General features: G+C 32.9%; 1 non-coding gene across 1 annotated transcript; it reads left to right on the top strand.

Annotated features, from left to right (window-relative positions):
* Positions 1-12,461: 12,461 nt before the first annotated feature.
* LOC139846242 (small nucleolar RNA R71) lies at positions 12,462-12,568 on the top strand. The gene has a single exon (XR_011758970.1). It is a non-coding gene; the product is annotated as a small nucleolar RNA R71 (small nucleolar RNA).
* Positions 12,569-14,598: the final 2,030 nt, after the last annotated feature.

Here is a 14,598-nt window from a genome sequence, read left to right as displayed (position 1 = left end):
TAAAAATACAAATATATATATATATATATATATATATATAAGTAATATTATTATTATAAAGGGGGGTTTTTACCGTTTAATGAACGGTTTGTCGATTTTAAAACTTTAGTCGCAGTTAAAACCAAATGTAAAATAATAAATAAATACAAGACTTAATTTAAAGCGTAAAGTAAATAACGATAATGAAATTGCGAATAATAAAAGTGCGATAAAATAAACTTGCGATAATTAAAGAGTACGATAATTAAAAGTGCAATTAAATACAATAACAATAAAAATGCGATAATTAGAAGTGCAATTAAATATAAAATAAAGGAAATTAAATATGAAATAAAAGAATTATGCTTATTTAAACTTCCGTAACCATGATGTTTGACGTGTTGATTTTAGTTTTATGCCCATGGGTTAATTGTCCTTTGTCCTGGATTATTTAATATGTCCGTCTGGTTTTTGTCCATAACAGTCCATCAGTCATAAATATAAAGTGCGAGTGTCCTCGTCAAATTATCCTTATACCCGAAGTTAAATATTCCAACTAATTGGGGACTTAAACTGTAACAAGGTTTTATTACTTTGTTTAATAATTACACCAGAATGTCGACTGAGTGTAACCCAAGGTTTTAATACTTTGTTATCAATTATGTCAAGTGTCCTTGTACATAATTTCACCCCTGTTTTAATAATTATAGTGGCTATTAATCCATTCCCGTGTCCGGTTAAATGAACGATTATTCGTACATATAAATACCCCGCCCATCGTGTCCGATTGAGTGTATATGGTTATTTATAGGGACGTCCAATTGTAAATCATTATATTAAAATTAACAAACTATCATTTAGTTAAACAAATATAAAGCCCATTAATAGCCCATAGTCTAATTTCCACAAGTGTCGTTCTTTTATCCAAACCCCAATTATGGTACAAAGCCCAATTACCCAATTTTAAATATTAGCCCAACATGATGATTACTTCGGATTAAATAAGCATAATAATAACTTAGCTACGAGACATTAAATTAAAAAGGTTGAATATAACTTACAATGATTAAAAATAGCGTAGCGTTACACGGACAGAATTTCGACTTACACCCTTACAACATTCGCTAACATACCCTTATTATTAGGATTAAAATTAAAATTAAAATTAAAATATAAATAAATATAAATATAACGTATATAGATGGATGGATATATTCGATAAAAAATTGATCAGAATTCGTTGGGCTTTATAGGGAGTTTCAGTTTTTGGGGCTCCGCAACTCGCGGCCCATTCCTTCTTCAAACTCCGCGAGTCGCGGAGATCGTTTTCACAGCTCACCACATTTGGCTCTTTGTTTACCGACGGTTTATTATATAAATATAATATATATATAATTTATATAATTAATTATATATTATATTATATTTATATACATAGTTAACTTGTAATTTTTAGTCCGTTGCGTCGAGCGTTGAGTGTTGACTCTGGTCCCGGTTCCGGATTTTCGAACGTCCTTGCGTATAATTTAATATCTTGTACTTTGCGTTTTGAATCTTGTACTCTTGTAATTTCGAGACGTTTCTTATTAATAATTGGAACCTCTTTGATTGTATTTTGTACTTTTGAGCTTTTTGGTCGTTTGCGTCTTCAATTCGTTGAATCTGTCTTTTGTCTTCACCTTTTATTATTTAAACGAATATCACTTGTAAATAGAACAATTGCAACTAAAAGCTTGTCTTTCTTGAGGAATAATGCTATGAAATATATGTTCGTTTTTAGCATTATCAAATATTCCCACACTTGAGCGTTGCTTGTCCTCAAGCAATAAAGTACTTGAAATAAAAACATACATGAATCACTTTTTTATTCATCACACTTTGTACATCAGTGATTTTGATGTGGTGGTATAAACAATGATAGTAACGATAGAACCATGGTTAAAGGTGGGTGTGTCATCTACAGTTGTCTCGGGTTTAGGTCAATGACACTTGCAATCAAATAGCCGATTTACTTTCGGTTTCCAAAGCAAAGTGCACATTTGAAAGGCGGTTTACTGTCCCACATGACTATGAAAATTTTAGATCCGTTAGGAAATTGGATCTTTATGAAAACATTTGATCTTTTGAAAATTCAATCTAGCTTTTACCCTAGACAAGTTTTCCGAAATAACCCTTCACCGGTGTTTGCAAAATATTTTTGTGGGTTGTGTGGGTTTCAGATTTGAAAATTTTAGCTCAACACTTGTGGCAAACTACCGTCCGGTTGTAAAGGAAAGCGATGAACAAGAAACTGTTAAGGCAATGTCTAATGACATGCATTTGATTATGGTCCCAAAACGTGTCGGATGCTATTACTATCCTTTGTAGGAGCAATAGTAAAGATCATCCTATGATTTTTCGGTCTGGCACAAGGTCCTGTCTTTGACCATGCTATGCAACCACCGTTCTTACGGTTGACACCCGATTTGGTTCAGGTGACCTAATAAATTCCAGGTGAATTCCTAGGATTTTACGTTCAATGGTAATGAACGCATTGAAAATGGGTTTTCAGAAAACAAATCAGTTTTATTTTTGATCAAAATATTTTCTCGTTCAAGCTCGAGTTTAGATATCATTGAATTCCATGAGTTTGTAATTCTCAATCTTTAAGGTCAATCTCAAGGATTGAGTAATATCAGTCTTAGAAGCTGATTTTTAATCTTTAAGGAGATTATCCTTTCTGGGGGTCTGATTCATTAGTCTTATCAAGCTAATTTGCACGGCGCCCTCCCCATTTTACGAGATAAATCCTTCTCATGGTTAGGATAAATGTGACCCCTTGGCGACCCTGTTTAATGCTGAGGTCCGAGGATTTCCTGCTGATTTTAGTGATGACTTTTCTAGATTTTTCGTCAACCTACAGCTGGTCTGGACGACAACTTCTTGACCTAAATCAAGAAGCGCGTGTCTTTTTCGGAAGACTTTACTTCCTTTTAATGATGGAATTGATTCATCATGTAGATCCATCTTTCTTACAGTAAATCAGGTAAAAATTTTTAGTTTAGTCCAAAGCAAAAGTATTTTCAGTTATTTGTACAAAAATATGTGACATATGTTTTGAATAACTTGGAGAATTTTCCCACACTTGGCTTTTATTTTCCTTTTTATTGTCCTCTATTCCATTTTAAATGAATTTTAACATTTTGGTTTGTTTCTCAATTTATGTCCTTTTCGAGGTAACAATAATTTCGGTGTTAACACCTAGTTTTATCGTTCATAAATATGTATAAACATGATTTTGAGTTCATTTAGTTGAAAATTTTGAAAAATTTTACTAGAATTGGGTAGTCAGTATATAAGACTAGGGCTGTTCTTTATTATCAGAGAGCACTAGATTCTAATACAACTACTACTTTACTAGTATTTCTAATGGTAACCAAGTGTATAAAGTAAAAATTTTAAAATCCAAAAGAATTTAACCCCTTCCCACACTTAAGATCTTGCAATGCCCTCATTTGCAAGAAATCAGTAACAATTTAAATTATTGAGGGTGATTTGTGTGAAAATGATTAAATTTTACCAAAGTTTCCAAACATATTTGTGTTTGCTTGCTGAATAATAAATGGTGCATATCATTTGTTCATTCCGTCTTGTTGTTATTTCACATATATTTTGCATCTTGTCGTCAAAATTAGTTGCTTTTGCTGAACTTAATGTCAGTCTTTGAAAATACGTTGTTTTACCCTGTTGTGTACATAAGATAAACTGCAAACATATATACATATTTTTGAAGTTTGGTATATTACCCCACATTCAAAAATTATTAAAATCTAAGAATAAAAGTTAGAAAATTATAAAAACTATTACAATATTAACATAAGTATTAAACGTATCAACATTAAAAATTACAAAATAAATAAAACTAAGTAGACTAGGGATGATACTGATACCAGTAGGGGTTCCATGCATAACCATAGGTGCTATAAAATGCTTCGGCTGGGTTATACGTAGGATACGGTGGTTGAATCTCTATAGACCAGGGAGGGAATAAGGGCGATGGAGTAGGAATATAGTTTCTACCTATATGTTGGCAATAAGCTATGATTTGGTTTTGATGAACTTGCCAATCTTCAAATGCTCTATGTCTAGGATTTTCATACTCTTGTGAAGCTATAAACCTTTGCATTTCTGCCATTTCATTTCCCCCTCCTACATTACCTTGCTATTGGTTTCTCTCAACCTGTGGATGTCTACCATGGTATTGTACTGCGGCATTAATTCGCCTCTTCAAAACTTTCGCACCATGGTATACATTTAAACCTATTGTATCGCGGGGTTCTGGTTCTTCGACTAATAATCCCCCCCGACTTATATCCACACCGAGATATTCAGCAATCAAAGTAATAAATATACCACCTCCTATTATGCTATGTGGTCTCATCCCCCTAACCATAGCTGATAAATAATAACCCACACAATAAGGTATACTTACAGCGCTTTGTGGGTCTCGAATACACATATGGTAAAACAAATCCTGTTCATTTACCTTTTCCTTATTCTTACCTCTTTGTGTAATCGAATTAGCTAAAAACCTATGAATTACTCTTAACTCTGCTCTATCTATATCCAAATAAGAGTAATTTCCCCCTTTGAATCGGTGATGTCTTGTCATTTGACTCCATACACCATGTGTATCAAAATTTTCATCTATCTTTCTACCATTTAGTATCAACCCTCTACAATCGGCAGATGCTAACTCCTCAGGCGTATATATACGTAAAGCCTGAGCCATGTCTAGTAAAGACATGTGGCGCATCGAACCTCCTAACAAAAATCTAATAAAAGATCGATCGGTTAAACTAGCTACCCGATCATTTAATTCTATATTACACAACAATTCTTCACACCATACTTTATATACAGGTCTACGCATGGTGAATAAATGTACCCAGTCGTTAAAAGTAGAATTACCATACCTCTGTGCAAGTAATTCCCTAATTGGCCCGGCCAATTCTATAGCTTCTAATGGTCCCCATTCTATGACCCTAGGTACCTCAACAACTTTAGAATGAAGAGTATGCAAACCCCTTTGGTATTTTGGATAATCTATCCAAAGTCTGTCAAATCTCAGGTTCGGGTGCAAATCTTCCAAGTGCATATCAGAAAATGTCATGACTGGATGAGGTATATCTTGTTTGTAGTAGTTATCCACCTCCTGTTGTTCCGCATTCTCAGCAGGAGCATTGCGAGTTTGGGATGAAGATTCACCCCTTTCAGTCTGCAAAACACATCAAACACAATTTTTGTGCATCCAAATATGCATTAGTGTCAGCAAAATCATCAATCAAAATAATTACAATGACATGATCAATTTATATCAAACTTAAGCTCATTTTCATATTTTCATCAAATCTACACTTTTTCAAATAAGCATGTACGAAAATGTTCGCCAAGTTCATAAGCATTCAACTCAAATAACATGTCAAAATAATCATTACTAGCAATTAAACAAGTTTCAAATGTCATTATCTCTCAAAAATCAAGTTCATGAATTTTAGACTTGAAAAAGTCCACTTTAATTCTCAAAATCATGTTTAGGCTCAAAGTTTGGATCATTTAACTACCTAAACATGTTACACTACTTAATTTAGCAACAATTCATGACAAAAATCGGCCATAACCTGTTTATATCAAAAAGCCCCAAATTTGCTCAAGAACACAAACCCTAGATTACTCAAAATTTGAAGTTTAAGGCTTCTAATCATGTTAAATAGCATCAATCTAGGTTATACAAGCATAATACATAAGCAATTGAACATAATTACACTAAAAAGCATCAAAATCGAATTGGGTATAAAATTGCTCAAGAACACTAATTTTCGGATTAAATGGTGTTTAGGTGTAGAAATTTACCCTTTTTCTTGAGTAATTCCTTGATAGCATCCTTTTTAACATGATTTTAGTAAAAGATTTGATGATTAACGGTTAAAAATTGTGATTTTAGGGGTGTTTTCTCGGGTTTTTTCGGGTTTATTTTCGCTGTATGTTTGAGTTGTGGTGTGGACTGATCAATTCAGCTCGATTTTATTTTTTTCTGTATTTTGGTCCTCCCGCGAGTCGCGGGGTTAGGTAGCCTCAAACACCGCAAGTCGCGGTGTTTGGTTTTTTTTTTTTTTTTTTATATAAAATCTTAACTTAATAAACAAATATAAAATAAATTTAAAATTTTGTTTTCCTTTGTTGTTTAGGACGAGGTCGTTTCGGATCGATGTCCTAGTCCGTCCTTCGACAAAATTTTAAAATTTGTCTTTTTCAAACGATTGTTTTTAAAGCTTAGATTTTTGGGTTTTTTAATGTTTTTGGCATACTTTAATTCAATAAGATTAAAAATAATGATAATAAAAGTTCTCGTCCCTCCCTCGGTTAAAGCAATTTCGGTTCAGAGACCTAGTCTTCAACTTACGACGAATTTTAAAATCATATTTTTAACTTAGCGAAATAAAGTAAATTTTTGTTTTTAAATTCACACAACTTAAATTTAAAATGCATAAAATTCAAAATTAATATTAAAAATTCATACCAAACTTAAATTTAAAAATTCATAAAAATAAAATTCACACCAAACTTAATTTAAATTTTTATATTATAAATTCACACCAAACTTATATTAATTTTTCGAATATTTACAATTTAAATATATTGATTTTACAAAGTGTACAATATTAATTTAAAATTTATATATTAATTTTAAAAACATGGTAAAAATAAAATTAAAAATCTTTTTGGCTTTTTATCCCACTTTAATCAATCAAATATTATCAAAAATATACGCCCCTCTTTTCGGTAAAGTAATTTCGGTTCCAAGACCTAATTTAACTCATGACGAATTTTTGAAATATTTTGTGTTGATTGATTAAAGATATTTATACCTTAAGAATAAACGTTAAATTTCGCAGTGATGTAATAAATTTTTGAATGATATCAATAATTTCGGTCGCCAAACCTAATTTTATTCAATACCAATTTAATACTTTTTAGCGAACAAATTAGCATTTATTATCAAAAGGTTAAAAAAAATTAAAAATAAAAACTGTACAGACTTACCTGTGAGATAGTATTCTTAGTTATACGATCTATCCCATTCATAAGATAGTCAGTTTAATTGTTTTCCATGGCTACACAGGCGTAACCTCGAGCATTCAGTGTTTTTTCTTCTAAACATATGAACGGTCCGTCTCTGCATAAAGTAACAAATTCGGTATTTGAATAGGTTTGATTATTTGAACATTTACCTCCATGTGACCATTTTTCGCATTTGTGACATCTTTCTAGGTGTCGTGCTCTTCTTTTCGCTGCGGATTTTGATTTTCCTTTACCAAATTGTAACTTATTATCTTCGCATCTGGATTCTTTTCTTACTCCGTCCAATCTTTCTCTGATTACTGATACTATTTCACTTGGTAGTGTGTCATTATTACGTTTAGTGATCAAAGCGTGTAGCATTAGACCATGGTTTAGTTCACAGGCAGTCTTCATTTTGTAAAAACCTAAAAAAAATAAAAATTCAGAATGGGGGGAGAAGACTAGTTCTTTAGGGTCTGCTAGGGAAAGACCATTCGGGTTCTATTTTCGAGAACTACACGAAAACAGACAATCTAACTCTAACAGAAATACATATTATCCTTTAAAGACTTGATTCTCCCCACACTTAGTTAGCTGTGGTGTAGAAATTGTGATTAACTTTATTGTCGACTTCCATCAGACTATCTATGTAGTGTTTAACTCTGTGACCATTAACTTTAAATTCAATCCCATCTGAATTTATCAATTCTACTGTTCCGTATGGAAAAACTCTTTTAACTATGAATGGTCCAGACCATCTTGATTTCAATTTTTCAGGAAATAGCTTGAATAGTGAATTGAAAAGAAGAACTCTATCTCCTTCCTTAAATTCTTTTGAAGTTCTGATTCTTTTATCATGCCATTTCTTCGTTCTTTCCTTATAGATCAACGAATTTTCGTACGCTTCATGTCTTAATTCTTCTAATTCATTTAATTGATTTAATCGTAGACGTCCAGCTTCATGTAAATCAAGATTACATGTCTTCAAAGCCCAAAATGCTTTGTGTTCAATTTCTACTGGAAGATGACATGCTTTTCCATAAACAAGTCTAAAAGGTGTGGTTCCAATTGGAGTTTTGTAGGCTGTTCTAAAAGTCCAGAGTGCATCCTCCAATTTAATGGACCATTCCTTCGGATTTGATCCTACGGTTTTCTCTAGAATACGTTTTAAAGCTCGGTTGGTATTTTCAACTTGTCCACTTGTTTGTGGATGATAAGCAGTGGAGATTTTATGAGTTACTCCATATCTTTTAAAAACTTTTTCAAGTTGATTATTACAGAAATGAGTTCCCCGATCACTTATTAAAGCTTTCGGTGTTCCAAACCTTGCAAAAAGATGTTTTAAAAAATTGACTACAACACGTGCATCGTTAGTTGGGAGAGCTTGTGCTTCCGCCCATTTAGATACATAATCAATGGCTACGAGAATATAGAGATTATTATGAGATTTTGGAAATGGACCCATAAAGTCAATACCCCAAATGTCAAATACTTCACATACTTGGATGACATTTTGTGGCATTTCATCACGTTGACTTATTTTTCCGGCCCTTTGACAAGCATCACAGGATTTGCAAAGAAGGTGTGCGTCTTTGTAAATTGTAGGCCAATAGAATCCAGCATCATAAACTTTTCTTGCTGTTAGTTGAGGCCCATAATGCCCTCCTGTTGGTCCTGTGTGACAATGGTTTAATATTTTACTGGCTTCATCTCCGAATACACATCGGCGTATTATTCCATCTGGACAACTTTTAAACAAATGTGGATCTTCCCAGAAATAGTGTTTTATATCACTGAAGAATTTTTTTCGTTTTTGGTACGATAATCCTTTTTCAAGGAATCCACAAAATAAGTAATTTGCATAGTCTGCAAACCATGGAATTTCTTTATAATCTATCTTCAATAGATATTCATCAGGAAAGTTGTCTTGTATGTCCGATTCATTTAGAACTTCTAATGCGGGATTTTCAAGTCGAGAAAGATGATCAGCGGCGAGATTTTCTGCTCCTCTTTTATCTCGGATTTCAATATTGAACTCTTGTAAGAGTAAGATCCAACGGATTAATCTTGGTTTAGCATCTTGTTTCGAAAATAGGTATCTAAGAGCAGAATGGACGGTATAAACCACCGTTTTTGCTAGAACGAGATATGATCGAAATTTGTCAAAAGCAAAGACAATAGCAAGGAGTTCTTTTTCAGTAGTTGTATAGTTCGTTTGTGCTCCTTGTAACGTCTTACTAGCATAATATATAGGTTGAAATCATTTTTCAATCCTTTGTCCTAAAACGGCTCCCATTGCAAAATCACTTGCATCGCACATTAGTTCAAATGGTAGATTCCAATTTGGGGTTATCATGATCGGCGCATTAGTGAGTTTCTCTTTAAGAATATTAAAAGATTTGATACATTCATCTGAAAAGATGAATGGAGCATCCTTTTCTAGGAGTTTATTCATAGGAGTGGCAAATTTAGAAAAATCTTTTATGAAACGTCGGTAAAAACCGGCATGCCCTAGAAAACTCCTAACTCCTCTAACATTGGTGGGATGTGGAATTTTAGCAATTACATCTACTTTAGCTCTATCCACTTCAATTCCTTCTTTTGAAATTTTATGTCCAAGAACGATGCCTTCTTTAACCATGAAATGGCATTTCTCCCAATTAAGTACTAGATTTGATTATTCGCATCTAATAAGCATTCGTTCCAGATTAGCTAGACATGATTCAAATATATCACCGAAGACTGAAAAGTCATCCATGAAAACTTCCATGCATTCTTCTATCATGTCATGAAAAATCGCCATCATACACCTTTGAAAGGTTGCAGGGGCGTTGCAAAGTCCAAATGGCATGCGTTTGTAAGTAAAAGTACCATAAGGGCACGTGAATGTGATTTTCTCTTGATCTTCGGGTGCTATTGGAATTTGAAAATATCCGGAAAATCCATCTAGAAAACAATAGTAACTATTTCCGGCTAATCTTTCCAACATTTGATCAATGAAAGGTAAGGGAAAGTGATCTTTTCTGGTGACGTCATTTAATTTTCTATAATCAATACACACACGCCATCCTGTTACAGTCCTAGTAGGAATAAGCTCATTTTTCTCATTTGTAATGACAGTCATGCCACCCTTCTTAGGCACGCATTGAACTGGGCTTACCCATGGACTATCAGAGATTGGATATATCAAACCTGCATCTAGCAGTTTAATAATCTCTTTCTTAACTACATCTTGCATATTAGGATTTAGTCTTCGTTGGCGTTGCACATACGTTTTATGACCTTCTTCCATAAGGATTTTATGTGTGCAATACGAAGGACTTATTCCTTTAGTATCATGAATCTTCCATGCAATGCCTGGTTTATGAGCTTTCAACACAGAAATGAGTTGTGATTTCTCATTTTCAGTAAGAGAAGACGATACTATTACAGGTAATTCAGATTCACCATGTAAATAAGCGTATTCCAAATGGTTTGGAAGTGGCTTTAACTCTAATTTCGGAGGTTCTTCTATTGATGATTTATATCGATATCTGTCTTCTTCTTTTAGCATTTGAATTTCTTCTGTTGTTGGTTCATATCCATTAGCTATAAGTGTAGCTAACATTTCAACTTCATCAATTGGTTCATTACCTTCTCCTAAAGAACATTCTCCCGTTCCTTGTAATTCTGAAAATTCTTCTAATAATTCTGTATGTGCATCTATAGTTTGAATATAATAACATGTATCATCTGCAGATTGCGGTTGTTGCATTGCTTTATCAACTGAAAAGGTAACACTCTCGTCCTCTATACTTAGGGTCAGTTTCTTACCGAATACGTCTATCATTGCTTTAGCCGTGTTTAAGAATGGTCTTCCTAATATGAGAGGAACTTGAGAATCTTCTTCCATGTCCAGAACAACAAAATCTACTGGAAATACTAAAGTACCAACTTTAACTAGCATGTTCTCCATTATCCCTCTAGGATATTTTATTGATCGATCAGCTAGTTGTATACTTATTCTAGTTGGTTTCAATTCTCCAAGGTCTAGTTTAGCGTATAGTGAATACGGCATTAAATTTATACTAGCACCTAAGTCTGCCAATGCTTCTATTGAACTAAGACTACCCAGAAAACATGGAATTGTGAAACTTCCTGGATCAGATAGTTTTTCTGGTATCTTATTCAACAGTACTGCTGAACAATTAGCATTCACAGTAACGGCCGAGAGTTCTTCCATTTTCTTTCTATTCGTGATCAGATCTTTCAAGAATTTAGCATATCTAGGCATTCCTGAAATCACATCAATGAAAGGAAGATTTACATTTATCTGTTTAAACATATCCAAGAATTTGGATTGCTCGGCTTCAAGTTTTTCTTTCTTCATTTTACTCGGGTAAGGAAGTGGTGGTTGGTATGGTTTAACATAAGGTTTAGCCTTAACTGTGTTATCTTCATTAACCTTTTCAACTACCGGTTCTTTTTCCTTATCTTGTTCAGGTTGTGGTTCTTGTGGAGTAGGAATAGCTTCATCAGAAGTTACAAGTATTTCAGGTGGTTTAAGTGTTGTACCACTTCTTGTGGTAATGACTTTAGCTGTTTCATTCCGGGGGTTAGCATTTGTATCACTAGGTAGACTTCCAGGTTTTTTTTCACCTATTAACCTTGCTAGGTTACTTACTTCTTGTTCCAGATTTTGAATAGAAGCTTGTTGATTTCTAAATGCTTGAGCATTTTGTTCATTAGTTTGTTTCTGAGATGTGAAAAACTGCGTTTGAGTTTCAACTAGCTTCGTCATCATATCTTCTAAATTCGGCTTTTTATCATCGGTTTGTTGTGGTGGTTTGTTTTGAAAATTAGGTCTTTGCTGGTTGTAAGTATTATTGGATACTTGTTGATTGCTAGGACCTTGTTGGTTGTTGTATGGAATATTTCGGTTATAGTTCTGATTTTGATTGTAAATAGGTCTTGGCGGTTGATAATTATTCTGATAATTATTTCCAGGCCTTTGGTTTATGTATGAAATATTCTCTCTTTGTTCCATTGTTAATTCAATACTGAGACAATCTTTTGTCAAATGTGGTCCTCCACACTGCTCACAACTAATTCGTATTGAGTGAATATCTTTAGTCATCTTTTCCGTTCGTCTCTCGACAGCATCTATCTTTGCGGAAATGGAATCTAAGTCATGGCTATAATCGGCTCTAGCTGCTTTAGATGATCTAACGATATCTTTTTCTTGGTGCCACTCATGTGAGTGGGAAGTAGTGTTATCAATAATTTTGTAAGCATCAGTTTCGGTTTTCTTCATAATAGAACCACCAGATGCTATATCTATGTCTTTTCTTGTAGTGATGTCACATCCTTGGTAGAATATTTGTACTATTTGACAGGTATCTAAACCATGTTGAGGACATCCTCTCAATAACTTTCCAAATCTTGTCCAAGCCTCATATAGAGTTTCATTTGGCTTCTGTGTGAATGTAACAATTTCTCCTTGAAGTCTTACGGCTTTAGATACAGGAAAGAATTGTTTAAGAAATTTTTCAACTAAAACATCCCATGTATCGATCGCCCCTTCAGGTAACGATTCCAACCAATCTTTGGCTTCTCCCTTTAAAGTCCAGGGAAATAACATGAGATATATCTGTTCATCCTCTACTTCTCGGATTTTAAATAGTGTGCAGATCCTATTAAAGGTACGTAAATGTTCATTTGGATCTTCCTTCGGCGCACCACTAAATTGGCATTGATTAGTCACCATGTGTAGAATTTGTCCTTTGATTTCATAATCTGGCGCATTAATGTCTGGATGAGTAATTGCGTGACCTTGGCCAGTCCGTTTATCTCTCATTCGGTCTTCCATACTTAAAGGTTCCAGATTCTCCATAATTGAATTTGTTGAATCGGAATCACTAGAGGATTCTGATTTAATGGTTCGTTCCTCAACAATCTCTGTTTGAATGATTGGTGGTTCCGAAGGAAAATTTAATGGTTCAGGATCTATGAATCGTCCCTGAATATTCTCCGGATTCTCAATTGTGAGGTCGGGTTCAAAAAATGGATTATCGGAAATTTGAACTGGAGTACTTGGTCGACTGGATGACGATTCTAAAGAAAAATCAACAGCAGTAATATTTGCTAAATGTCTTGATCTAGTTACAGGTGGTGAACGTACAAAAGGTGGTGAACGTCTTGCTCGGTGCATTCACTGAATATCCTATTAGTTTTTAAAAGGAAAGAAAAATTATAATAAGTTATCCAATCAATAGACTTTTCTGATTTTGCCCACGTTTCGAATAGCCAAAAGATGCAGCAGAGGGGCAGGATTCGTTTGGTCTCAATATAATTGAGGACTGTTTGGCTCCAATAACTCGGTCCACATACAAATCCAACTATTACTACGAACCAGAAAATTTTGATGTCTATCAATTTAACCACTTAAAATAAATTTTCGTAATTTTAAGAAATTTAGATAAGAAGTAGAATAAAAATCTATGTCCTAAAACTAGAATAGCGAGAAATAAGAAAGAAAAAGAGTTCGTCGAAAAAGGTCGAAAAAGAAAAATGGTTGAAAAATAAAAGGTGACGGAAAAATAAAAGAAACTTATAACACTTAAAAACACTTGACTAACCTAACCTTATTACTACAACTAACTTAAAATTATAATCGCAAATTGAGATTACTAATTGGAATGATAATTGATACATAGGTAAAAGTCGTCTAAAAATATTAAAGCTTACAGGAAAAACTAAATCCCAAATGGAAATAACTTAAAAAGAAACTAAAACTTAAAAAGGCGTCGCAAAATTCTAAAGTACCTAAATCTTAGTCTAAAGAAAAAGCACTTAAGGAATTCTACGGCAAAGCCTAAAAATCTAGAAGTAAAAATAACTATGGCAAAAACTAAGTTTAAAACTAAATATGAGCTAAAAATACAAATATTACGCTAAAACGATTAAAAAGGGACAAAATATAAAAATAAACTAAAAGTTGTAAAAATACAATTTTTATAAAAATACAATTTTTATATTATTTATTCTATAAAACTATTAATTTATATATATAATAAAACTAATTAAAATTTAAAATACAATTTAATTTAAAAACTTAAACTAATTATATTAATAATTAAGTAATTAGGGTTTATTAATAATAATAATTAATAATTACCCGTAATAAATGCTGATTAGGGTTTCTGTCAGTGTCAGGGTGGCTCCGCGAGTTGCGGTATTCCAAGCAGCAAACTCCGCGAGTCGCGGGGTTCCAATTTTCAACTCAGGTACAGTTTAAAATTTGACGCGTTTTTTTTTATTTTATATTTTTTTCTGTTTTCTGTTTTAAAATCTAAAATATTTATATAATAAAAACTTATATTTTTATAAAATAAAAATAAAGAAACTTTATAAAACTTAAATATTTAATAAAATCTTAAAAATATATAAATTTTTGTTTTTCTTTTTATATTTTCGAATAATTAAAAATGTATTTTTACAAAAGTGAATTTTAATAAAAGTAAACTAAAAATAAAAATC

This window comes from Rutidosis leptorrhynchoides, chromosome 4 (genome assembly GCF_046630445.1).
Source record: "Rutidosis leptorrhynchoides isolate AG116_Rl617_1_P2 chromosome 4, CSIRO_AGI_Rlap_v1, whole genome shotgun sequence".
Lineage (NCBI taxonomy): Eukaryota > Viridiplantae > Streptophyta > Magnoliopsida > Asterales > Asteraceae > Rutidosis > Rutidosis leptorrhynchoides.
Note: the sequence above shows the minus strand (reverse complement) of the source record. Positions and strands in the feature narration are given on the sequence as shown.